Below are 24742 nucleotides of genomic sequence, written 5' to 3'. Positions count from 1 at the left end.
TAAATCTTGTCCGCTATCATTGCAGCATCAATTGCGCGGCCAGTATCCGTCGGTGTTGGAAGCAACCGTAGGCAGGGAAGGCAGCCAGCGTGTCGACGACAATACGCCGGTGACGTCACGTCCACCAGGGAAGCGCCTGCTGCAAAAAGGGCCGCGTTTTCACCGAGGAATCACTTGGCAGCAGCAATTAAGGGCAGCCTGACGAGACCATCTAAATCTTGTCCGCTATCATTGCAGCATCAATTGCGCGGCCAGTATCCGTCGGTGTTGGAAGCAACCGTCGGCAGGGAAGGCAGCCAGCGTGTCGACGACAATCCGCCGGTGACGTCACGTCCACCAGGGAAGCGCCTGCTGCAAAAAGGGCCGCGTTTTCACCGAGGAATCACTTGGCAGCAGCAATTAGGGCAGCCTGACGACACCATCTAAATCTTGTCCGCTATCATTGCAGCATCAATTGCGCAGCCAGTATCCGTCGGTGTTGGAAGCAACCATCGGCAAGGAAGGCAGCCAGCGTGTCGACGACAATACGCCGGTGACGTCACGTCCACCAGGGAAGCGCCTGCTGAAAAAAGGGCCGCGTTTTCACCGAGGAATCACTTGGCAGCAGCAATTAAGGGCAGCCTGACGAGACCATCTAAATCTTGTCCGCTATCATTGCAGCATCAATTGCGCGGCCAGTATCCGTCGGTGTTGGAAGCAACCGTCGGCAAGAAAGGCAGCCAGCGTGTCGACGACAATACGCCGGTGACGTCACGTCCACCAGGGAAGCGCCTGCTGCAAAAAGGGCCGCGTTTTCACCGAGGAATCACTTGGCAGCAGCAATTAAGGGCAGCCTGACGAGACCATCTAAATATTGTCCGCTATCATTGCAGCATCAATTGCGCAGCCAGTATCCGTCGGTGTTGGAAGCAACCGTCGGCAAGGAAGGCAGCCAGCGTGTCGACAATACGCCGGTGACGTCACGTCCACCAGGGAAGCGCCTGCTGCAAAAAGGGCCGCGTTTTCACCGAGGAATCATTTGGCAGCAGCAATTAAGGGCAGCCTGACGAGATAATCTAAATCTTGTAAGCTATCATTGCAGCATCAATTGCGCGGCCAGTATCCGTCGGTGTTGGGAGCAACCGTCGGCAAGGAAGGCAGCCAACGTGTCGACGACAATACACCGGTGACGTCATGTCCACCAGGGAAGCGCCTGCTGAAAAAAGGGCCGCGTTTTCACCGAGGAATCACTTGGCAGCAGCAATTAAGGGCAGCGTGACGAGACCATCTAAATCTTGTCCGCTATCATTGCAGCGTCAATTGCGCGGCCAGTATCCGTCGGTGTTGGAAGCAACCGTCGGCAAGGAAGGCAGCCAGCGTGTCGACGACAATACGCCGGTGACGTCACGCCCACCAGCGAAGCGCCTGCTGCAAAAAGGGCCGCGTTTTCACCAAGCAATCACTTGGCAGCAGCAATTAAGGGCAGCCTGACGAGACCATCTAAATCTTGCCCGCTATCATTGCAGCATCAATTGCGCGGCCCGTATCCGTCGGTGTTGGGAGCAACCGTCGGCAAGGAAGGCAGCCAGCGTGTCGACGACAATACGCCGGTGACGTCACGCCCACCAGGGAAGCGCCTGCTGCAAAAAGGGCCGCGTTTTCACCGAGGAATCACTTGGCAGCAGCAATTAAGGGCAGCCTGACGAGACCATCTAAATCTTGTCCGCTATCATTGCAGCATCAATTGCGCGGCCAGTATCCGTCGGTGTTGGAAGCAACCGTCGGCAGGGAAGGCAGCCAGCGTGTCGACGACAATACGCCGGTGACGTCACGTCCACCAGGGAAGCGCCTGCTGCAAAAAGGGCCGCGTTTTCACCGAGGAATCACTTGGCAGCAGCAATTAAGGGCAGCCTGACGAGACCATCTAAATCTTGTCCGCTATCATTGCAGCATCAATTGCGCGGCCAGTATCCGTCGGTGTTGGAAGCAACCGTAGGCAGGGAAGGCAGCCAGCGTGTCGACGACAATACGCCGGTGACGTCACGTCCACCAGGGAAGCGCCTGCTGCAAAAAGGGCCGCGTTTTCACCGAGGAATCACTTGGCAGCAGCAATTAAGGGCAGCCTGACGAGACCATCTAAATCTTGTCCGCTATCATTGCAGCATCAATTGCGCGGCCAGTATCCGTCGGTGTTGGAAGCAACCGTAGGCAGGGAAGGCAGCCAGCGTGTCGACGACAATACGCCGGTGACGTCACGTCCACCAGGGAAGCGCCTGCTGCAAAAAGGGCCGCGTTTTCACCGAGGAATCACTTGGCAGCAGCAATTAAGGGCAGCCTGACGAGACCATCTAAATCTTGTCCGCTATCATTGCAGCATCAATTGCGCGGCCAGTATCCGTCGGTGTTGGAAGCAACCGTCGGCAGGGAAGGCAGCCAGCGTGTCGACGACAATCCGCCGGTGACGTCACGTCCACCAGGGAAGCGCCTGCTGCAAAAAGGGCCGCGTTTTCACCGAGGAATCACTTGGCAGCAGCAATTAGGGCAGCCTGACGACACCATCTAAATCTTGTCCGCTATCATTGCAGCATCAATTGCGCAGCCAGTATCCGTCGGTGTTGGAAGCAACCATCGGCAAGGAAGGCAGCCAGCGTGTCGACGACAATACGCCGGTGACGTCACGTCCACCAGGGAAGCGCCTGCTGAAAAAAGGGCCGCGTTTTCACCGAGGAATCACTTGGCAGCAGCAATTAAGGGCAGCCTGACGAGACCATCTAAATCTTGTCCGCTATCATTGCAGCATCAATTGCGCGGCCAGTATCCGTCGGTGTTGGAAGCAACCGTCGGCAAGAAAGGCAGCCAGCGTGTCGACGACAATACGCCGGTGACGTCACGTCCACCAGGGAAGCGCCTGCTGCAAAAAGGGCCGCGTTTTCACCGAGGAATCACTTGGCAGCAGCAATTAAGGGCAGCCTGACGAGACCATCTAAATATTGTCCGCTATCATTGCAGCATCAATTGCGCAGCCAGTATCCGTCGGTGTTGGAAGCAACCGTCGGCAAGGAAGGCAGCCAGCGTGTCGACAATACGCCGGTGACGTCACGTCCACCAGGGAAGCGCCTGCTGCAAAAAGGGCCGCGTTTTCACCGAGGAATCATTTGGCAGCAGCAATTAAGGGCAGCCTGACGAGATAATCTAAATCTTGTAAGCTATCATTGCAGCATCAATTGCGCGGCCAGTATCCGTCGGTGTTGGGAGCAACCGTCGGCAAGGAAGGCAGCCAACGTGTCGACGACAATACACCGGTGACGTCATGTCCACCAGGGAAGCGCCTGCTGAAAAAAGGGCCGCGTTTTCACCGAGGAATCACTTGGCAGCAGCAATTAAGGGCAGCGTGACGAGACCATCTAAATCTTGTCCGCTATCATTGCAGCGTCAATTGCGCGGCCAGTATCCGTCGGTGTTGGAAGCAACCGTCGGCAAGGAAGGCAGCCAGCGTGTCGACGACAATACGCCGGTGACGTCACGCCCACCAGCGAAGCGCCTGCTGCAAAAAGGGCCGCGTTTTCACCAAGCAATCACTTGGCAGCAGCAATTAAGGGCAGCCTGACGAGACCATCTAAATCTTGCCCGCTATCATTGCAGCATCAATTGCGCGGCCCGTATCCGTCGGTGTTGGGAGCAACCGTCGGCAAGGAAGGCAGCCAGCGTGTCGACGACAATACGCCGGTGACGTCACGCCCACCAGGGAAGCGCCTGCTGCAAAAAGGGCCGCGTTTTCACCGAGGAATCACTTGGCAGCAGCAATTAAGGGCAGCCCGACGAGACCATCTAAATCTTGTCCGCTATCATTGCAGCATCAATTGCGCGGCCAGTATCCGTCGGTGTTGAAAGCAACCGTCGGCAAGGAAGGCAGCCAGCGTGTCGACAATACGCCGGTGACGTCACGTCCACCAGGGAAGCGCCTGCTGCAAAAAGGGCCGCGTTTTCACCGAGGAATCACTTGGCAGCAGCAATTAAGGGCAGCCTGACGAGACCATCTAAATCTTGTCCGCTATCATTGCAGCATCAATTGCGCAGCCAGTATCCGTCGGTGTTGGAAGCAACCGTCGGCAAGGAAGGCAGCCAGCGTGTCGACGACAATACGCCGGTGACGTCACGTCCACCAGGGAAGCGCCTGCTGAAAAAAGGGCCGCGTTTTCACCGAGGAATCACTTGGCAGCAGTAAATTAAGGGCAGCCTGACGAGACCATCTAAATCTTGTCCGCTATCATTGCAGCGTCAATTGCGCGGCCAGTATCCGTCGGTGTTGGAAGCAACCGTCGGCAGGGAAGGCAGCCAGCGTGTCGACAACAATACACCGGTGACGTCACGTCAACCAGGGAAGCGCCTGCTGCAAAAAGGGCCGCGTTTTCACCGAGGAATCACTTGGCAGCAGCAATTAAGGGCAGCGTGAAGAGACCATCTAAATCTTGTCCGCTATCATTGCAGCATCAATTGCGCGGCCCGTATCCGTCGGTGTTGGGAGCAACCGTCGGCAAGGAAGGCAGCCAGCGTGTCGACGACAATACGCCGGTGACGTCACGCCCATCAGGGAAGCGCCTGCTGCAAAAAGGGCCGCGTTTTCTGCGAGGAATCACTTGGCAGCAGCAATTAAGGGCATCCTGACGAGACCATCTAAATCTTTTCCGCTATCATTGCATCATCAATTGCGCAGCCAGTATCCGTCGGTGTTGGAAGCAACTGTCGGCAAGGAAGGCAGCCAGCGTGTCGACGACAATACGCCGGTGACGTCACGTCCAACAGGGAAGCGCCTGCTGAAAAAAGGGCCGCGTTTTCACCGAGGAATCACTTGGCAGCAGCAATTAAGGGCAGCCTGACGAGACCATCTAAATCTTGTCGGCTATCATTGCAGCATCAATTGCGCGGCCAGTATCCGTCGGTGTTGGAAGCAACCGTCGACAAGAAAGGCAGCCAGCGTGTCGACGACAATACGCCGGTGACGTCACGTCCACCAGGGAAGCGCCTGCTGCAAAAAGGGCCGCGTTTTCACCGAGGAATCACTTGGCAGCAGCAATTAAGGGCAGCCTGACGAGACCATCTAAATCTCGTCCGCTATCATTGCAGCATCAATTGCGCGGCCAGTATCCGTCGGTGTTGGAAGCAGCCGTCTGCAAGGAAGGCAGCCAGCGTGTCGACGACAATACACCGGTGACGTCACGTCCACCAGGGAAGCGCCTGCTGCAAAAAGTGCCGCGTTTTCACCGAGGAATCACTTGGCAGCAGCAATTAAGGGTAGCGTGACGAGACCATCTAAATCTTGTCCGCTATCATTGCAGCGTCAATTGCGCGGCCAGTATCCGTCGATGTTGGAAGCAACCGTCGGCAAGGAAGGCAGCCAGCGTGTCGACGACAATACGCCGGTGACGTCACGCCCACTAGCGAAGCGCCTGCTGCAAAAAGGGCCGCGTTTTCACCGAGGAATCACTTGGCAGCAGCAATTAAGGGCAGCCTGACGAGACCATCTAAATCTTGCCCGCTATCATTGCAGTATCAATTGCGCGGCCAGTATCCGTCGGTGTTGGGAGCAAGCGTCGGCAAGGAAGGCAGCCAGCGTGTCGACGACAATACGCCGGTGACGTCACGCCCACCAGGGAAGCGCCTGCTGCAAAAAGGGCCGCGTTTTCACCGAGGAATCACTTGGCAGCAGCAATTAAGGGCAGCCCAACGAGACCATCTAAATCTTGTCCGCTATCATTGCAGCATCAATTGCGCGGCCAGTATCCGTCGGTGTTGGAAGCAACCGTCGGCAAGGAAGGCAGCCAGCGTGTCGACGACAATACGCCGGTGACGTCACGTCCACCAGGGAAGCGCCTGCTGAAAAAAGGGCCGCGTTTTCACCGAGGAATCTCTTGGCAGCAGCAATTAAGGGCAGCCTGACGAGACCATCTAAATCTTGTCCGCTATCATTGCAGCATCAATTGCGCAGCCAGTATCCGTCGGTGTTGGAAGCAACCGTCGGCAAGGAAGGCAGCCAGCGTGTCGACGACAATACGCCGGTGACGTCACGTCCACCAGGGAAGCGCCTGCTGAAAAAAGGGCCGCGTTTTCACCGAGGAATCACTTGGCAGCAGCAATTAAGGGCAGCCTGACGAGACCATCTAAATCTTGTCCGCTATCATTGCAGCATCAATTGCGCGGCCAGTATCCGTCGATGTTGGAAGCAACCGTCGGCAAGGAAGGCAGCAAGCGTGTCGACGAGAATACGCCGGTGACGTCACGTCCATCAGGGAAGCGCCTGCTGCAAAAAAGGCCGCGTTTTCACCGAGGAATCACTTGGCAGCAGCAATTAAGGGCAGCCTGAGGAGACCATCTAAATCTTGTCCGCTATCATTGCAGCATCAATTGCGCAGCCAGTATCCGTCGGTGTTGGAAGCAACCGTCGGCAAGGAAGGCAGCCAGCGTGTCGACGACAATACGCCGGTGACGTCAGGTCCACCAGGGAAGCGCCTGCTGAAAAAAGGGCCGCGTTTTCACCGAGGAATCACTTGGCAGCAGCAATTAAGGGCAGCCTGACGAGACCATCTAAATCTTGTCCGCTATCATTGCAGCATCAATTGCGCGGCCAGTATCCGTCGGTGCTGGAAGCAACCGTCGGCAAGGAAGGCAGCCAGCGTGTCGACGACAATACGCCGGTGACGTCAGGTCCACCAGGGAGGCGCCTGCTGAAAAAAGGGCCGCGTTTTCACCGAGGAATCACTTGGCAACAGCAATTAAGGGCAGCCTGACGAGACCATCTAAATCTTGTCAGCTATCATTGCAGCATCAATTGCGCGGCCAGTATCCGTCGGTGTTGGGAGCAACCGTCGGCAAGGAAGGCAGCCAGCGTGTCGACGACAATACGCCGGGGACGTCACGTCCACCAGGGAAGCGCCTGCTGCTAAAAGGGCCGCGTTTTCACCGAGGAATCACTTGGCAGCAGCAATTAAGGGCAGCCTGACGAGATAATCTAAATCTTGTAAGCTATCATTGCAGCATCAATTACGCGGCCAGTATCCGTCGGTGTTGGGAGCAACCGTCGGCAAGGAAGGCAGCCAGCGTGTCGACGACAATACGCCGGTGACGTCACGTCCACCAGGGAAGCGCCTGCTGAAAAAAGGGCCGCGTTTTCACCGAGGAATCACTTGGCAGCAGCAATTAAGGGCAGCCTGACCAGACCATCTAAATCTTGTCAGTTATCATTGCAGCGTCAATTGGGCGGCCAGTATCCGTCGGTGTTGGGAGCAACCGTCGGCAAGGAAGGCAGACAGCGTGTCGACGACAATACGCCGGTGACGTCACGCCCACCAGGGAAGCGCCTGCTGCAAAAAGGGCGGCGTTTTCACCGAGGAATCACTTGGCAGCAGTAAATTAAGGGCAGCCTGACGAGACCATCTAAATCTTGTCCGCTATCATTGCAGCGTCAATTGCGCGGCCAGTATCCGTCGGTGTTGGAAGCAGCCGTCTGCAGGGAAGGCAGCCAGCGTGTCGACGACAATACACCGGTGACGTCACGTCCACCAGGGAAGCGCCTGCTGCAAAAAGTGCCGCGTTTTCACCGAGGAATCACTTGGCAGCAGCAATTAAGGGTAGCGTGACGAGACCATCTAAATCTTGTCCGCTATCATTGCAGCGTCAATTGCGCGGCCAGTATCCGTCGATGTTGGAAGCAACCGTCGGCAAGGAAGGCAGCCAGCGTGTCGACGACAATACGCCGGTGACGTCACGCCCACTAGCGAAGCGCCTGCTGCAAAAAGGGCCGCGTTTTCACCGAGGAATCACTTGGCAGCAGCAATTAAGGGCAGCCTGACGAGACCATCTAAATCTTGCCCGCTATCATTGCAGTATCAATTGCGCGGCCAGTACCCGTCGGTGTTGGGAGCAAGCGTCGGCAAGGAAGGCAGCCAGCGTGTCGACGACAATACGCCGGTGACGTCACGCCCACCAGGGAAGCGCCTGCTGCAAAAAGGGCCGCGTTTTCACCGAGGAATCACTTAGCAGCAGCAATTAAGGGCAGCCCAACGAGACCATCTAAATCTTGTCCGCTATCATTGCAGCATCAATTGCGCGGCCAGTATCCGTCGATGTTGGAAGCAACCGTCGGCAAGGAAGGCAGCCAGCGTGCCGACGACAATACGCCGGTGACGTCACGTCCACCAGGGAAGCGCCTGCTGCAAAAAGGGCCGCGTTTTCACCGAGGAATCTCTTGGCAGCAGCAATTAAGGGCAGCCTGACGAGACCATCTAAATCTTGTCCGCTATCATTGCAGCATCAATTGCGCAGCCAGTATCCGTCGGTGTTGGAAGCAACCGTCGGCAAGGAAGGCAGCCAGCGTGTCGACGACAATACGCCGGTGACGTCACGTCCACCAGGGAAGCGCCTGCTGAAAAAAGGGCCGCGTTTTCACCGAGGAATCACTTGGCAGCAGCAATTAAGGGCAGCCTGACGAGACCATCTAAATCTTGTCCGCTATCATTGCAGCATCAATTGCGCGGCCAGTATCCGTCGATGTTGGAAGCAACCGTCGGCAAGGAAGGCAGCAAGCGTGTCGACGACAATACGCCGGTGACGTCACGTCCATCAGGGAAGCGCCTGCTGCAAAAAAGGCCGCGTTTTCACCGAGGAATCACTTGGCAGCAGCAATTAAGGGCAGCCTGACGAGACCATCTAAATCTTGTCCGCTATCATTGCAGCATCAATTGCGCAGCCAGTATCCGTCGGTGTTGGAAGCAACCGTCGGCAAGGAAGGCAGCCAGCGTGTCGACGACAATACGCCGGTGACGTCAGGTCCACCAGGGAAGCGCCTGCTGAAAAAAAGGGCCGCGTTTTCACCGAGGAATCACTTGGCAGCAGCAATTAAGGGCAGCCTGACGAGACCATCTAAATCTTGTCCGCTATCATTGCAGCATCAATTGCGCGGCCAGTATCCGTCGGTGCTGGAAGCAACCGTCGGCAAGGAAGGCAGCCAGCGTGTCGACGACAATACGCCGGTGACGTCACGTCCACCAGGGAAGCGCCTGCTGCAAAAAGGGCCGCGTTTTCACCGAGGAATCACTTGGCAGCAGCAGTTAAGGGCAGCCTGACGAGACCATCTAAATCTTGTCCGCTATCATTGCAGCATCAATTGCGCAGCCAGTTTACGTCGGTGTTGGAAGCAACCGTTGGCAAGGAAGGCAGCCAGCGTGTCGACAATACGCCGGTGACGTCTCGTCCACCAGGGAAGCGCCTGCTGTAAAAAGGGCCGCGTTTTCACCGAGGAATCACTTGGCAGCAGCAATTAAGGGCAGCCCGAGGAGACCATCTAAATCTTGTCCGCTATCATTGCAGCATCAATTGCGCGGCCAGTATCCGTCGGTGTTGGAAGCAACCGTCGGCAAGGAAGGCAGCCAGCGTGTCGACGACAATACGCCGGTGACGTCACGTCCACCAGGGAAGCGCCTGCTGCAAAAAGGGCCGCGTTTTCACCGAGGAATCACTTGGCAGCAACAATTAAGGGCAGCCTGACGAGACGATCTAAATCTTGTCCGCTATCATTGCAGCATCAATTGCGCGGCCAGTATCCGTCGGTGTCGGAAGCAACCGTCGGCAGGGAAGGCAGCCAGCGTGTCGACGACAATACGCCGGTGACGTCACGCCCACCAGGGAAGCGCCTGCTGCAAAAAGGGCCGCATTTTCACCGAGGAATCACTTGGCAGCAGCAGTTAGGGCAGCCTGACGAGACCATCTAAATCTTGTCCGCTATCATTGCAGCATCAATTGCGCGGCCAGTATCCGTCGGTGTTGGAAGCAACCGTCGGCAAGGAAGGCAGCCAGCGTGTCGACGACAATACGCTGGGGACGTCACGTCAACCAGCGAAGCGCCTGCTGCAAAAAGGGCCTCGTTTTCACCGAGGAATCACTTGGCAGCAGCAATTAAGGGCAGCCTGACGAGACCATCTAAATCTTGCCCGCTATCATTGCAGTATCAATTCCGCGGCCAGTATCCGTCGGTGTTGGGAGCAACCGTCGGCAAGGAAGGCAGCCAGCGTGTCGACGACAATACGCCGGTGACGTCACGCCCACCAGGGAAGCGCCTGCTGCAAAAAGGGCCGCGTTTTTACCGAGGAATCACTTGGCAGCAGCAATTAAGGGCAGCCTGACGAGACCATCTAAATCTTGTCCGCTATCATTGCAGCATCAATTGCGCGGCCAGTATCCGTCGGTGTTGGAAGCAACCGTCGGCAAGGAAGGCAGCCAGCGTGTCGACGACAATACGCCGGTGACGTCACGTCCACCAGGGAAGCGCCTGCTGAAAAAAGGGCCGCGTTTTCACCGAGGAATCACTTGGCAGCAGCAACTAAGGGCAGCCTGACGAGACCATCTAAATCTTGTCCGCTATCATTGCAGCATCAATTGCGCGGCCAGTATCCGTCGATGTTGGAAGCAACCGTCGGCAAGGAAGGCAGCAAGCGTGTCGACGACAATACGCCGGTGACGTCACGTCCACCAGGGAAGCGCCTGCTGCAAAAAAGGCCGCGCTTTCACCGAGGAATCACTTGGCAGCAGCAATTAAGGGCAGCTTGACGAGACCATCTAAATCTTGTCCGCTATCATTGCAGCATCAATTGCGCAGCCAGTATCCGTCGGTGTTGGAAGCAACCGTCGGCAAGGAAGGCAGCCAGCGTGTCGACGACAATACGCCGGTGACGTCAGGTCCACCAGGGAAGCGCCTGCTGAAAAAAGGGCCGCGTTTTCACCGAGGAATCACTTGGCAGCAGCAATTAAGGGCAGCCTGACAAGACCATCTAAATCTTGTCCGCTATCATTGCAGCGTCAATTGCGCGGCCAGTATCCGTCAGTGTTGGGAGCAACCGTCGGTAAGGAAGGCAGCCAGCGTGTCGACGACAATACGCCGGTGACGTCACGTCCACCAGGGAAGCGCCTGCTGCAAAAAGGGCCGCGTTTTCACCGAGGAATCACTTGGCAGCAGCAATTAAGGGCAGCCTGACGAGACCATCTAAATCTTGTCCGCTATCATTGCAGCATCAATTGCGCAGCCAGTATCCGTCGGTGTTGGAAGCAACCGTCGGCAAGGAAGGCAGCCAGCGTGTCGACGACAATACGCCGGTGACGTCACGCCCACCAGGGAAGCGCCTGCTGCAAAAAGGGCCGCGTTTTCACCGAGGAATCACTTGGCAGCAGCAATTAAGGGCAGCCTGACGAGACCATCTAAATCTTGTCCGCTATCATTGCAGCATCAATTGCGCAGCCAGTATCCGTCGGTGTTGGAAGCAACCGTCGGCAAGGAAGGCAGCCAGCGTGTCGACAATACGCCGGTGACGTCACGCCCACCAGGGAAGCGCCTGCTGCAAAAAGGGCCGCGTTTTCACCGAGGAATCACTTGGCAGCAGCAATTAAGGGCAGCCTGACGAGACCATCTAAATCTTGTCCGCTATCATTGCAGCATCATGTGCGCGGCCAGTATCCGTCGGTGTTGGAAGCAACCGTCGGCAGGGAAGGCAGCCAGCGTGTCGACGACAATACGCCGGTGACGTCACGCCCACCAGGGAAGCGCCTGCAGCAAAAAGGGCCGCGTTTTCACCGAGGAATCACTTGGCAGCAGCAATTAAGGGCAGCCTGACGAGACCATCTAAATCTTGTCCGCTATCATTGCAGCATCAATTGCGCGGCCAGTATCCGTCGGTGTTGGAAGCAACCGTCGGCAACGAAGGCAGCCAGCGTGTCGACGACAATACGCCGGTGACGTCACGTCCACCAGGGAAGCGCCTGTTGCAAAAAGGGCCGCGTTTTCACCGAGGAATCACTTGTCAGCAGCAATTAAGGGCAGCCTGACGAGACCATCTAAATCTTGTCCGCGATCATTGTAGCATCAATTGCGCGGCCAGAATCCGTCGGTGTTGGAAGCAAACGTCGGCAGGGAAGGCAGCCAGCGTGTCGACGACAATACGCCGGTGACGTCACGCCCACCAGGGAAGCGCCTGCTGCAAAAAGGGGTGCGTTTTCACCGAGGAATCACTTGGCAGCAGCAATTAAGGGCAGCCTGACGAGACCATCTAAATCTTGTCCGCTATCATTGCAGCATCAATTGCGCGGCCCGAATCCGTCGGTGTTGGAAGCAACCGTCGGCAAGGAAGGCAGCCATTGTGTCGACAACAATACGCCGGTGACGTCACGCCCACCAGGGAAGCGCCTGCTGCAAAAAGGGCCGCGTTTTCACCGAGAAATCACTTGGCAGCAGCAATTAAGGGCAACCTGACGAGACCATCTAAATCTTGTCCGCTATCATTGCAGCATCAATTGCGCAGCCAGTATCCGTCGGTGTTGGAAGCAACCGTCGGCAAGGAAGGCAGCCAGCGTGTCGACGACAATACGGCGGTGACGTCACGCCCACCAGGGAAGCGCCTGCTGCAAAAAGGGCCGCGTTTTCACCGAGCAATCCCTTGGCAGCAGCAATTAAGGGCAGGCTGACGAGACCATCTAAATCTTGTCCGCTATCATTGCAGCATCAATTGCGCGGCCAGTATCCGTCGGTGTTGGAAGCAACCGTCGGCAAGGAAGGCAGCCAGCGTGTCGACGACAATACGCCGGTGACGTCACGCCCACCAGGGAAGCGCCTGCTGCAAAAAGGGCCGCGGTTTCACCGAGGAATTACTTGGCAGCAGCAATTAAGGGCAGCCTGACGAGACCATCTAAATCTTGTCCGCTATCATTGCAGCATCAATTGCGCGGCCAGTATCCGTCGGTGTTGGAAGCCACCGTCGGCAAGGAAGGCAGCCCGCGTGTCGACGACAATACGCCGGTGACGTCACGTCCACCAGGAAAGCGCCTGCTGCAAAAAGGGCCGCGTTTTCACCGAGGAATCACTTGGCAGCAGCAATTAAGGGCAGCCTGACGAGACCATCTAAATCTTGTCCGCTATCATTGCAGCATCAATTGCGCGGCCAGTATCCGTCGGTGTTGGAAGCAACCGTCGGCAGGAAAGGCAGCCAGCGTGTCGACGACAATACGCCGGTGACGTCACGTCCACCAGGGAAGCGCCTGCTGCAAAAAGGGCCGCGTTTTCACCGAGGAATCACTTGGCAGCAGCAATTAAGGGCAGCCTGACGAGACCATCTAAATCTTGTCCGCTATCATTGCAGCATCGATTGCGCGGCCAGTATCCGTCGGTGTTGGAAGCAACCGTAGGCAGGGAAGGCAGCCAGCGTGTCGACAATACGCCGGTGACGTCACGTCCACCAGGGAAGCGCCTGCTGCAAAAAGGGCCGCGTTTTCACCGAGGAATCACTTGGCAGCAGCAATTAAGGGCAGCCTGACGAGAGCATCTAAATCTTGTCCGCTATCATTGCAGCATCAATTGCGCGGCCAGTATCTGTCGGTGTTGGAAGCAACCGTCGGCAAGGAAGGCAGCCAGCGTGTCGACGACAATACGCCGGTGACGTCACGTCCACCAGGGAAGCGCCTGCTGCAAAAAGGGCCGCGTTTTCACCGAGGAATCACTTGGCAGCAGCAATTAAGGGCAGCCTGACGAGACCATCTAAATCTTGTCCGCTATCATTGCAGCATCAATTGCGCGGCCAGTATCCGTCGGTGTTGGAAGCAACCGTCGGCAAGGAAGGCAGCCAGCGTGTCGACGACAATACGCCGGTGACGTCACGTCCACCAGAGAAGCGCCTGCTGCAAAAAGGGCCGCGTTTTCACCGAGGAATCACTTGGCAGCAGCAATTAAGGGCAGCCTGACGAGACCATCTAAATCTTGTCCGCTATCATTGCAGCATCAATTGCGCAGCCAGTATCCGTCGGTGTTGGAAGCAACCGTCGGCAAGGAAGGCAGCCAGCGTGTCGACGACAATACGCCGGTGACGTCACGTCCACCAGGGAAGCGCCTGCTGAAAAAAGGGCCGCGTTTTCACCAAGGAATCACCTGGCAGCAGCAGTTAAGGGCAGCCTGACGAGACCATCTAAATCTTGTCCGCTATCATTGCAGCATCAATTGCGCGGCCAGTATCCGTCGGTGTTGGAAGCAACCGTCGGCAAGGAAGGCAGCCAGCGTGTCGACGACATTACGCCGGTGACGTCACGTCCACCAGGGAAGCGCCTGCTGCAAAAAGGGCCGCGTTTTCACCGAGGAATCACTTGGCAGCAGCAATTAGGGCAGCCTGACGACACCATCTAAATCTTGTCCGCTATCATTGCAGCATCAATTGCGCAGCCAGTATCCGTCGGTGTTGGAAGCAACCATCGGCAAGGAAGGCAGCCAGCGTGTCGACGACAATACGCCGGTGACGTCACGTCCACCAGGGAAGCGCCTGCTGAAAAAAGGGCCGCGTTTTCACCGAGGAATCACTTGGCAGCAGCAATTAAGGGCAGCCTGACGAGACCATCTAAATCTTGTCCGCTATCATTGCAGCATCAATTGCGCGGCCAGTATCCGTCGGTGTTGGAAGCAACCGTCGGCAAGGAAGGCAGCCAGCGTGTCGACGACAATACGCCGGTGACGTCACGTCCACCAGGGAAGCGCCTGCTGCAAAAAGGGCCGCGTTTTCACCGAGGAATCACTTGGCAGCAGCAATTAAGGGCAGCCTGACGAGACCAATTAAATCTTGTCAGCTATCATTGCAGCATCAATTGCGCGGCCAGTATACGTCGGTGTTGGGAGCAACCGTCGTCAAGGAAGGCAGCCAGCGTGTCGACGACAATACGCCGGTGACGTCACGTCCACCAGGGAAGCGCTTGCTGCAAAAAGGGCCGCGTTTTCACCGAGGAATCATTTGGAAGCAGCAATTAAGGGCAGCCTGACGAGATAATCTAAATCTTGTAAGCTATCATTGCAGCATCAATTACGCGGCCAGTATCCGTCGGTGTTGGGAGCAACCGTCGGCAAGGAAGGCAGCCAGCGTGTCGACGACAATACGCCGGTGACGTCACGTCCACCAGGGAAGCGCCTGCTGAAAAAAGGGCCGCGTTTTCACCGAGGAATCACTTGGCAGCAGCAATTAAGGGCAGCCTGACGAGACCATCTAAATCTTGTCAGTTATCATTGCAGCGTCAATTGGGCGGCCAGTATCCGTCGGTGTTGGGAGCAACCGTCGGCAAGGAATGCAGACAGCGTGTCGACGACAATACGCCGGTGACGTCACGCCCACCAGGGAAGCGCCTGCTGCAAAAAGGGCCGCGTTTTCACCGAGGAATCACTTTGCAGCAGTAAATTAGGGCAGCCTGACGAGACCATCTAAATCTTGTCCGCTATCATTGCAGCGTCAATTGCGCGGCCAGTATCCGTCGGTGTTGGAAGCAACCGTCGGCAGGGAAGGCAGCCAGCGTGTCGACGACAATACACCGGTGACGTCACGTCCACCAGGGAAGCGCCTGCTGCAAAAAGGGCCGCGTTTTCACCGAGGAATCACTTGTCAGCAGCAATTAAGGGCAGCGTGACGAGACCATCTAAATATTGTCCGCTATCATTGCAGCGTCAATTGCGCGGCCAGTATCCGTCGGTGTTGGAAGCAACCGTCGGCAAGGAAGGCAGCCAGCGTGTCGACGACAATACGCCGGTGACGTCACGCCCACCAGCGAAGCGCCTGCTGCAAAAAGGGCCGCGTTTTCACCAAGGAATCACATGGCAGCAGCAATTAAGGGCAGCCTGACGAGACCATCTAAATCTTGCCCGCTATCATTGCAGCATCAATTGCGCGGCCCGTATCCGTCGGTGTTGGGAGCAACCGTCGGCAAGGAAGGCAGCCAGCGTGTCGACGACAATACGCCGGTGACGTCACGCCCACCAGGGAAGCGCCTGCTGCAAAAAGGGCCGCGTTTTCACCGAGGAATCACTTGGCAGCAGCAATTAAGGGCAGCGTGACGAGACCATCTAAATCTTGTCCGCTATCATTGCAGCGTCAATTGCGCGGCCAGTATCCGTCGGTGTTGGAAGCAACCGTCGGCAAGGAAGGCAGCCAGCGTGTCGACGACAATACGCCGGTGACGTCACGCCCACCAGCGAAGCGCTTGCTGCAAAAAGGGCCGCGTTTTCACCAAGGAATCACTTGGCAGCAGCAATTAAGGGCAGCCTGACGAGACCATCTAAATCTTGCCCGCTATCATTGCAGCATCAATTGCGCGGCCAGTATCCGTCGGTGTTGAAAGCAACCGTCGGCAAGGAAGGCAGCCAGCGTGTCGACAATACGCCGGTGACGTCACGTCCACCAGGGAAGCGCCTGCTGCAAAAAGGGCCGCGTTTTCACCGAGGAATCACTTGGCAGCAGCAATTAAAGGCAGCCTGACGAGACCATCTAAATCTTGTCCGCTATCATTGCAGCATCAATTGCGCAGCCAGTATCCGTCGGTGTTGGAAGCAACCGTCGGCAAGGAAGGCAGCCAGCGTGTCGACGACAATACGCCGGTGACGTCACGTCCACCAGGGAAGCGCCTGCTGAAAAAAGGGCCGCGTTTTCACCGAGGAATCACTTGGCAGCAGTAAATTAAGGGCAGCCTGACGAGACCATCTAAATCTTGTCCGCTATCATTGCAGCGTCAATTGCGCGGCCAGTATCCGTCGGTGTTGGAAGCAACCGTCGGCAGGGAAGGCAGCCAGCGTGTCGACGACAATACACCGGTGACGTCACGTCCACCAGGGAAGCGCCTGCTGCAAAAAGGGCCGCGTTTTCACCGAGGAATCACTTGGCAGCAGCAATTAAGGGCAGCGTGACGAGACCATCTAAATCTTGTCCGCTATCATTGCAGCATCAATTGCGCGGCCCGTATCCGTCGGTGTTGGGAGCAACCGTCGGCAAGGAAGGCAGCCAGCGTGTCGACGACAATACGCCGGTGACGTCACGCCCATCAGGGAAGCGCCTGCTGCAAAAAGGGCCGCGTTTTCACCGAGGAATCACTTGGCAGCAGCAATTAAGGGCAGCCCGACGAGACCATCTAAATCTTGTCCGCTATCATTGCAGCATCAATTGCGCGGCCAGTATCCGTCGGTGTTGAAAGCAACCGTCGGCAAGGAAGGCAGCCAGCGTGTCGACAATACGCCGGTGACGTCACGTCCACCAGGGAAGCGCCTGCTGCAAAAAGGGCCGCGTTTTCAGCGAGGAATCACTTGGCAGCAGCAATTAAGGGCAGCCTGACGAGACCATCTAAATCTTTTCCGCTATCATTGCATCATCAATTGCGCAGCCAGTATCCGTCGGTGTTGGAAGCAACTGTCGGCAAGGAAGGCAGCCAGCGTGTCGACGCCAATACGCCGGTGACGTCACGTCCAACAGGGAAGCGCCTGCTGAAAAAAGGGCCGCGTTTTCACCGAGGAATCACTTGGCAGCAGCAATTAAGGGCAGCCTGACGAGACCATCTAAATCTTGTCGGCTATCATTGCAGCATCAATTGCGCGGCCAGTATCCGTCGGTGTTGGAAGCAACCGTCGACAAGAAAGGCAGCCAGCGTGTCGACGACAATACGCCGGTGACGTCACGTCCACCAGGGAAGCGCCTGCTGCAAAAAGGGCCGCGTTTTCACCGAGGAATCACTTGGCAGCAGCAATTAAGGGCAGCCTGACGAGACCATCTAAATCTCGTCCGCTATCATTGCAGCGTCAATTGCGCGGCCAGTATCCGTCGGTGGTGGGAGCAACCGTCGGCAAGGAAGGCAGCCAGCGTGTCGACGACAATACGCCGGTGACGTCAGGTCCACCAGGGAGGCGCCTGCTGAAAAAAGGGCCGCGTTTTCACCGAGGAATCACTTGGCAACAGCAATTAAGGGCAGCCTGACGAGACCATCTAAATCTTGTCAGCTATCATTGCAGCATCAATTGCGCGGCCAGTATCCGTCGGTGTTGGGAGCAACCGTCGGCAAGGAAGGCAGCCAGCGTGTCGACGACAATACGCCGGGGACGTCACGTCCACCAGGGAAGCGCCTGCTGCTAAAAGGGCCGCGTTTTCACCGACGAATCACTTGGCAGCAGCAATTAAGGGCAGCCTGACGAGACCATCTAAATCTTGTCAGTTATCATTGCAGCGTCAATTGGGCGGCCAGTATCCGTCGGTGTTGGGAGCAACCGTCGGCAAGGAATGCAGACAGCGTGTCGACGACAATACGCCGGTGACGTCACGCCCACCAGGGAAGCGCCTGCTGCAAAAAGGGCCGCGTTTTCACCGAGGAATCACTTTGCAGCAGTAAATTAGGGCAGCCTGACGAGACCATCTAAATCTTGTCCGCTATCATTGCAGCGTCAATTGCGCGGCCAGTATCCGTCGGTGTTGGAAGCAACCGTCGGCAGGGAAGGCAGCCAGCGTGTCGACGACAATACACCGGTGACGTCACGTCCACCAGGGAAGCGCCTGCTGCAAAAAGGGCCGCGTTTTCACCGAGGAATCACTTGTCAGCAGCAATTAAGGGCAGCGTGACGAGACCATCTAAATATTGTCCGCTATCATTGCAGCGTCAATTGCGCGGCCAGTATCCGTCGGTGTTGGAAGCAACCGTCGGCAAGGAAGGCAGCCAGCGTGTCGACGACAATACGCCGGTGACGTCACGCCCACCAGCGAAGCGCCTGCTGCAAAAAGGGCCGCGTTTTCACCAAGGAATCACATGGCAGCAGCAATTAAGGGCAGCCTGACGAGACCATCTAAATCTTGCCCGCTATCATTGCAGCATCAATTGCGCGGCCCGTATCCGTCGGTGTTGGGAGCAACCGTCGGCAAGGAAGGCAGCCAGCGTGTCGACGACAATACGCCGGTGACGTCACGCCCACCAGGGAAGCGCCTGCTGCAAAACGGGCCGCGTTTTCACCGAGGAATCACTTGGCAGCAGCAATTAAGGGCAGCGTGACGAGACCATCTAAATCTTGTCCGCTATCATTGCAGCGTCAATTGCGCGGCCAGTATCCGTCGGTGTTGGAAGCAACCGTCGGCAAGGAAGGCAGCCAGCGTGTCGACGACAATACGCCGGTGACGTCACGCCCACCAGCGAAGCGCCTGCTGCAAAAAGGGCCGCGTTTTCACCAAGGAATCACTTGGCAGCAGCAATTAAGGGCAGCCTGACGAGACCATCTAAATCTTGCCCGCTATCATTGCAGCATCAATTGCGCGGCCAGTATCCGTCGGTGTTGAAAGCAACCGTCGGCAAGGAAGGCAGCCAGCGTGTCGACAATACGCCGGTGACGTCACGTCCACCAGGGAAGCGCCTGCTGCAAAAAGGGCCGCGTTTTCACCGAGGAATCACTTGGCAGCAGCAATTAAAGGCAGCCTGACGAGACCATCTAAATCTTGTCCGCTATCATTGCAGCATCAATTGCGCAGCCAGTATCCGTCGGTGTTGGAAGCAACCGTCGGCAAGGAAGGCAGCCAGCGTGTCGACGACAATACGCCGGTGACGTCACGTCCACCAGGGAAGCGCCTGCTGAAAAAAGGGCCGCGTTTTCACCGAGGAATCACTTGGCAGCAGTAAATTAAGGGCAGCCTGACGAGACCATCTAAATCTTGTCCGCTATCATTGCAGCGTCAATTGCGCGGCCAGTATCCGTCGGTGTTGGAAGCAACCGTCGGCAGGGAAGGCAGCCAGCGTGTCGACGACAATACACCGGTGACGTCACGTCCACCAGGGAAGCGCCTGCTGCAAAAAGGGCCGCGTTTTCACCGAGGAATCACTTGGCAGCAGCAATTAAGGGCAGCGTGACGAGACCATCTAAATCTTGTCCGCTATCATTGCAGCATCAATTGCGCGGCCCGTATCCGTCGGTGTTGGGAGCAACCGTCGGCAAGGAAGGCAGCCAGCGTGTCGACGACAATACGCCGGTGACGTCACGCCCATCAGGGAAGCGCCTGCTGCAAAAAGGGCCGCGTTTTCACCGAGGAATCACTTGGCAGCAGCAATTAAGGGCAGCCCGACGAGACCATCTAAATCTTGTCCGCTATCATTGCAGCATCAATTGCGCGGCCAGTATCCGTCGGTGTTGAAAGCAACCGTCGGCAAGGAAGGCAGCCAGCGTGTCGACAATACGCCGGTGACGTCACGTCCACCAGGGAAGCGCCTGCTGCAAAAAGGGCCGCGTTTTCAGCGAGGAATCACTTAACAGCAGCAATTAAGGGCAGCCTGACGAGACCATCTAAATCTTTTCCGCTATCATTGCATCATCAATTGCGCAGCCAGTATCCGTCGGTGTTGGAAGCAACTGTCGGCAAGGAAGGCAGCCAGCGTGTCGACGCCAATACGCCGGTGACGTCACGTCCAACAGGGAAGCGCCTGCTGAAAAAAGGGCCGCGTTTTCACCGAGGAATCACTTGGCAGCAGCAATTAAGGGCAGCCTGACGAGACCATCTAAATCTTGTCGGCTATCATTGCAGCATCAATTGCGCGGCCAGTATCCGTCGGTGTTGGAAGCAACCGTCGACAAGAAAGGCAGCCAGCGTGTCGACGACAATACGCCGGTGACGTCACGTCCACCAGGGAAGCGCCTGCTGCAAAAAGGGCCGCGTTTTCACCGAGGAATCACTTGGCAGCAGCAATTAAGGGCAGCCTGACGAGACCATCTAAATCTCGTCCGCTATCATTGCAGCGTCAATTGCGCGGCCAGTATCCGTCGGTGGTGGGAGCAACCGTCGGCAAGGAAGGCAGCCAGCGTGTCGACGACAATACGCCGGTGACGTCAGGTCCACCAGGGAGGCGCCTGCTGAAAAAAGGGCCGCGTTTTCACCGAGGAATCACTTGGCAACAGCAATTAAGGGCAGCTTGACGAGACCATCTAAATCTTGTCAGCTATCATTGCAGCATCAATTGCGCGGCCAGTATCCGTCGGTGTTGGGAGCAACCGTCGGCAAGGAAGGCAGCCAGCGTGTCGACGACAATACGCCGGGGACGTCACGTCCACCAGGGAAGCGCCTGCTGCTAAAAGGGCCGCGTTTTCACCGACGAATCACTTGGCAGCAGCAATTAAGGGCAGCCTGACGAGATAATCTAAATCTTGTAAGCTATCATTGCAGCATCAATTGCGCGGCCAGTATCCGTCGGTGTTGGGAGCAACCGTCGGCAAGGAAGGCAGCCAGCGTGTCGACGACAATACGCCGGTGACGTCACGTCCACCAGGGAAGCGCCTGCTGAAAAAAGGGCCGCGTTTTCACCGAGGAATCACTTGGCAGCAGCAATTAAGGGCAGCCTGACCAGACCATCTAAATCTTGTCAGTTATCATTGCAGCGTCAATTGGGCGGCCAGTATCCGTCGGTGTTGGGAGCAACCGTCGGCAAGGAAGGCAGACAGCGTGTCGACGACAATACGCCGGTGACGTCACGCCCACCAGGGAAGCGCCTGCTGCAAAAAGGGCCGCGTTTTCACCGAGGAATCACTTGGCAGCAGTAAATTAAGGGCAGCCTGACGAGACCATCTAAATCTTGTCCGCTATCATTGCAGCGTCAATTGCGCGGCCAGTATCCGTCGGTGTTGGAAGCAGCCGTCTGCAGGGAAGGCAGCCAGCGTGTCGACGACAATACACCGGTGACGTCACGTCCACCAGGGAAGCGCCTGCTGCAAAAAGTGCCGCGTTTTCACCGAGGAATCACTTGGCAGCAGCAATTAAGGGTAGCGTGACGAGACCATCTAAATCTTGTCCGCTATCATTGCAGCGTCAATTGCGCGGCCAGTATCCGTCGGTGTTGGAAGCAGCCGTCTGCAGGGAAGGCAGCCAGCGTGTCGACGACAATACGCCGGTGACGTCACGCCCACCAGGGAAGCCCCTGCTGCAAAAAGGGCCGCGGTTTCACCGAGGAATTACTTGGCAGCAGCAATTAGGGCAGCCTGACGAGACCATCTAAATCTTGTCCGCTATCATTGCAGCATCAATTGCGCGGCCAGTATCCGTCGGTGTTGGAAGCCACCGTCGGCAAGGAAGGCAGCCCGCGTGTCCACGACAATACGCCGGTGACGTCACGTCCACCAGGAAAGCGCCTGCTGCAAAAAGGGCCGCGTTTTCACCGAGGAATCACTTGGCAGCAGCAATTAAGGGCAGCCTGACGAGACCATCTAAATCTTGTCCGCTATCATTGCAGCATCAATTGCGCGGCCAGTATCCGTCGGTGTTGGAAGCAACCGTCGGCAGGGAAGGCAGCCAGCGTGTCGACGACAATACGCCGGTGACGTCACGTCCACCAGGGAAGCGCCTGCTGCAAAAAGGGCCGCGTTTTCACCGAGGAATCACTTGGCAGCAGCAATTAAGGGCAGCCTGACGAGACCATCTAAATCTTGTCCGCTATCATTGCAGCATCAATTGCGCGGCCAGTATCCGTCGGTGTTGGAAGCAACCGTAGGCAGGGAAGGCAGCCAGCGTGTCGACAATACGCCGGTGACGTCACGTCCACCAGGGAAGCGCCTGCTGCAAAAAGGGCCGCGTTTTCACCGAGGAATCACTTGGCAGCAGCAATTAAGGGCAGCCTGACGAGAGCATCTAAATCTTGTCCGCTATCATTGCAGCATCAATTGCGCGGCCAGTATCTGTCGGTGTTGGAAGCAACCGTCGGCAAGGAAGGCAGCCAGCGTGTCGACGACAATACGCCGGTGACGTCACGTCCACCAGGGAAGCGCCTGCTGCAAAAAGGGCCGCGTTTTCACCGAGGAATCACTTGGCAGCAGCAATTAGGCAGCCTGACGAGACCATCTAAATCTTGTCCGCTATCATTGCAGCATCAATTGCGCGGCCAGTATCCGTCGGTGTTGGAAGCAACCGTCGGCAAGGAAGGCAGCCAGCGTGTCGACGACAATACGCCGGTGACGTCACGTCCACCAGAGAAGCGCCTGCTGCAAAAAGGGCCGCGTTTTCACCGAGGAATCACTTGGCAGCAGCAATTAAGGGCAGCCTGACGAGACCATCTAAATCTTGTCCGCTATCATTGCAGCATCAATTGCGCAGCCAGTATCCGTCGGTGTTGGAAGCAACCGTCGGCAAGGAAGGCAGCCAGCGTGTCGACGACAATACGCCGGTGACGTCACGTCCACCAGGGAAGCGCCTGGTGAAAAAAGGGCCGCGTTTTCACCGAGGAATCACCTGGCAGCAGCAGTTAAGGGCAGCCTGACAAGACCATCTAAATCTTGTCCGCTATCATTGCAGCATCAATTGCGCGGCCAGTATCCGTCGGTGTTGGAAGCAACCGTCGGCAAGGAAGGCAGCCAGCGTGTCGATGACATTACGCCGGTGACGTCACGTCCACCAGGGAAGCGCCTGCTGCAAAAAGGGCCGCGTTTTCACCGAGGAATCACTTGGCAGCAGCAATTAGGGCAGCCTGACGACACCATCTAAATCTTCTCCGCTATCATTGCAGCATCAATTGCGCAGCCAGTATCCGTCGGTGTTGGAAGCAACCATCGGCAAGGAAGGCAGCCAGCGTGTCGACGACAATACGCCGGTGACGTCACGTCCACCAGGGAAGCGCCTGCTGAAAAAAGGGCCGCGTTTTCACCGAGGAATCACTTGGCAGCAGCAATTAAGGGCAGCCTGACGAGACCATCTAAATCTTGTCCGCTATCATTGCAGCATCAATTGCGCGGCCAGTATCCGTCGGTGTTGGAAGCAACCGTCGGCAAGGAAGGCAGCCAGCGTGTCGACGACAATACGCCGGTGACGTCACGTCCACCAGGGAAGCGCCTGCTGCAAAAAGGGCCGCGTTTTCACCGAGGAATCACTTGGCAGCAGCAATTAAGGGCAGCCTGACGAGACCATCTAAATCTTGTCCGCTATCATTGCAGCATCAATTTCGCAGCCAGTATCCGTCGGTGTTGGAAGCAACCGTCGGCAAGGAAGGCAGCCAGCGTGTCGACAATACGCCGGTGACGTCACGTCCACCAGGGAAGCGCCTGCTGCAAAAAGGGCCGCGGTTTCACCGAGGAATCACTTGGCAGCAGCAATTAAGGGCAGCCTGACGAGACCATCTAAATCTTGTCAGCTATCATTGCAGCATCAATTGCGCGGCCAGTATACGTCGGTGTTGGGAGCAACCGTCGTCAAGGAAGGCAGCCAGCGTGTCGACGACAATACGCCGGTGACGTCACGTCCACCAGGGAAGCGCTTGCTGCAAAAAGGGCCGCGTTTTCACCGAGGAATCATTTGGCAGCAGCAATTAAGGGCAGCCTGACGAGATAATCTAAATCTTGTAAGCTATCATTGCAGCATCAATTGCGCGGCCAGTATCCGTCGGTGTTGGGAGCAACCGTCGGCAAGGAAGGCAGCCAGCGTGTCGACAATACGCCGGTGACGTCACGTCCACCAGGGAAGCGCCTGCTGCAAAAAGGGCCGCGTTTTCACCGAGGAATCACTTGGCAGCAGCAATTAAGGGCAGCCTGACGAGAGCATCTAAATCTTGTCCGCTATCATTGCAGCATCAATTGCGCGGCCAGTATCTGTCGGTGTTGGAAGCAACCGTCGGCAAGGAAGGCAGCCAGCGTGTCGACGACAATACGCCGGTGACGTCACGTCCACCAGGGAAGCGCCTGCTGCAAAAAGGGCCGCGTTTTCACCGAGGAATCACTTGGCAGCAGCAATTAAGGGCAGCCTGACGAGACCATCTAAATCTTGTCCGCTATCATTGCAGCATCAATTGCGCGGCCAGTATCCGTCGGTGTTGGAAGCAACCGTCGGCAAGGAAGGCAGCCAGCGTGTCGACGACAATACGCCGGTGACGTCACGTCCACCAGAGAAGCGCCTGCTGCAAAAAGGGCCGCGTTTTCACCGAGGAATCACTTGGCAGCAGCAATTAA

Source organism: Amblyomma americanum, chromosome 2 (genome assembly GCF_052857255.1).
Source record: "Amblyomma americanum isolate KBUSLIRL-KWMA chromosome 2, ASM5285725v1, whole genome shotgun sequence".
In the NCBI taxonomy this organism is placed as follows: Eukaryota; Metazoa; Arthropoda; class Arachnida; order Ixodida; family Ixodidae; genus Amblyomma; species Amblyomma americanum.
Note: the sequence above shows the minus strand (reverse complement) of the source record.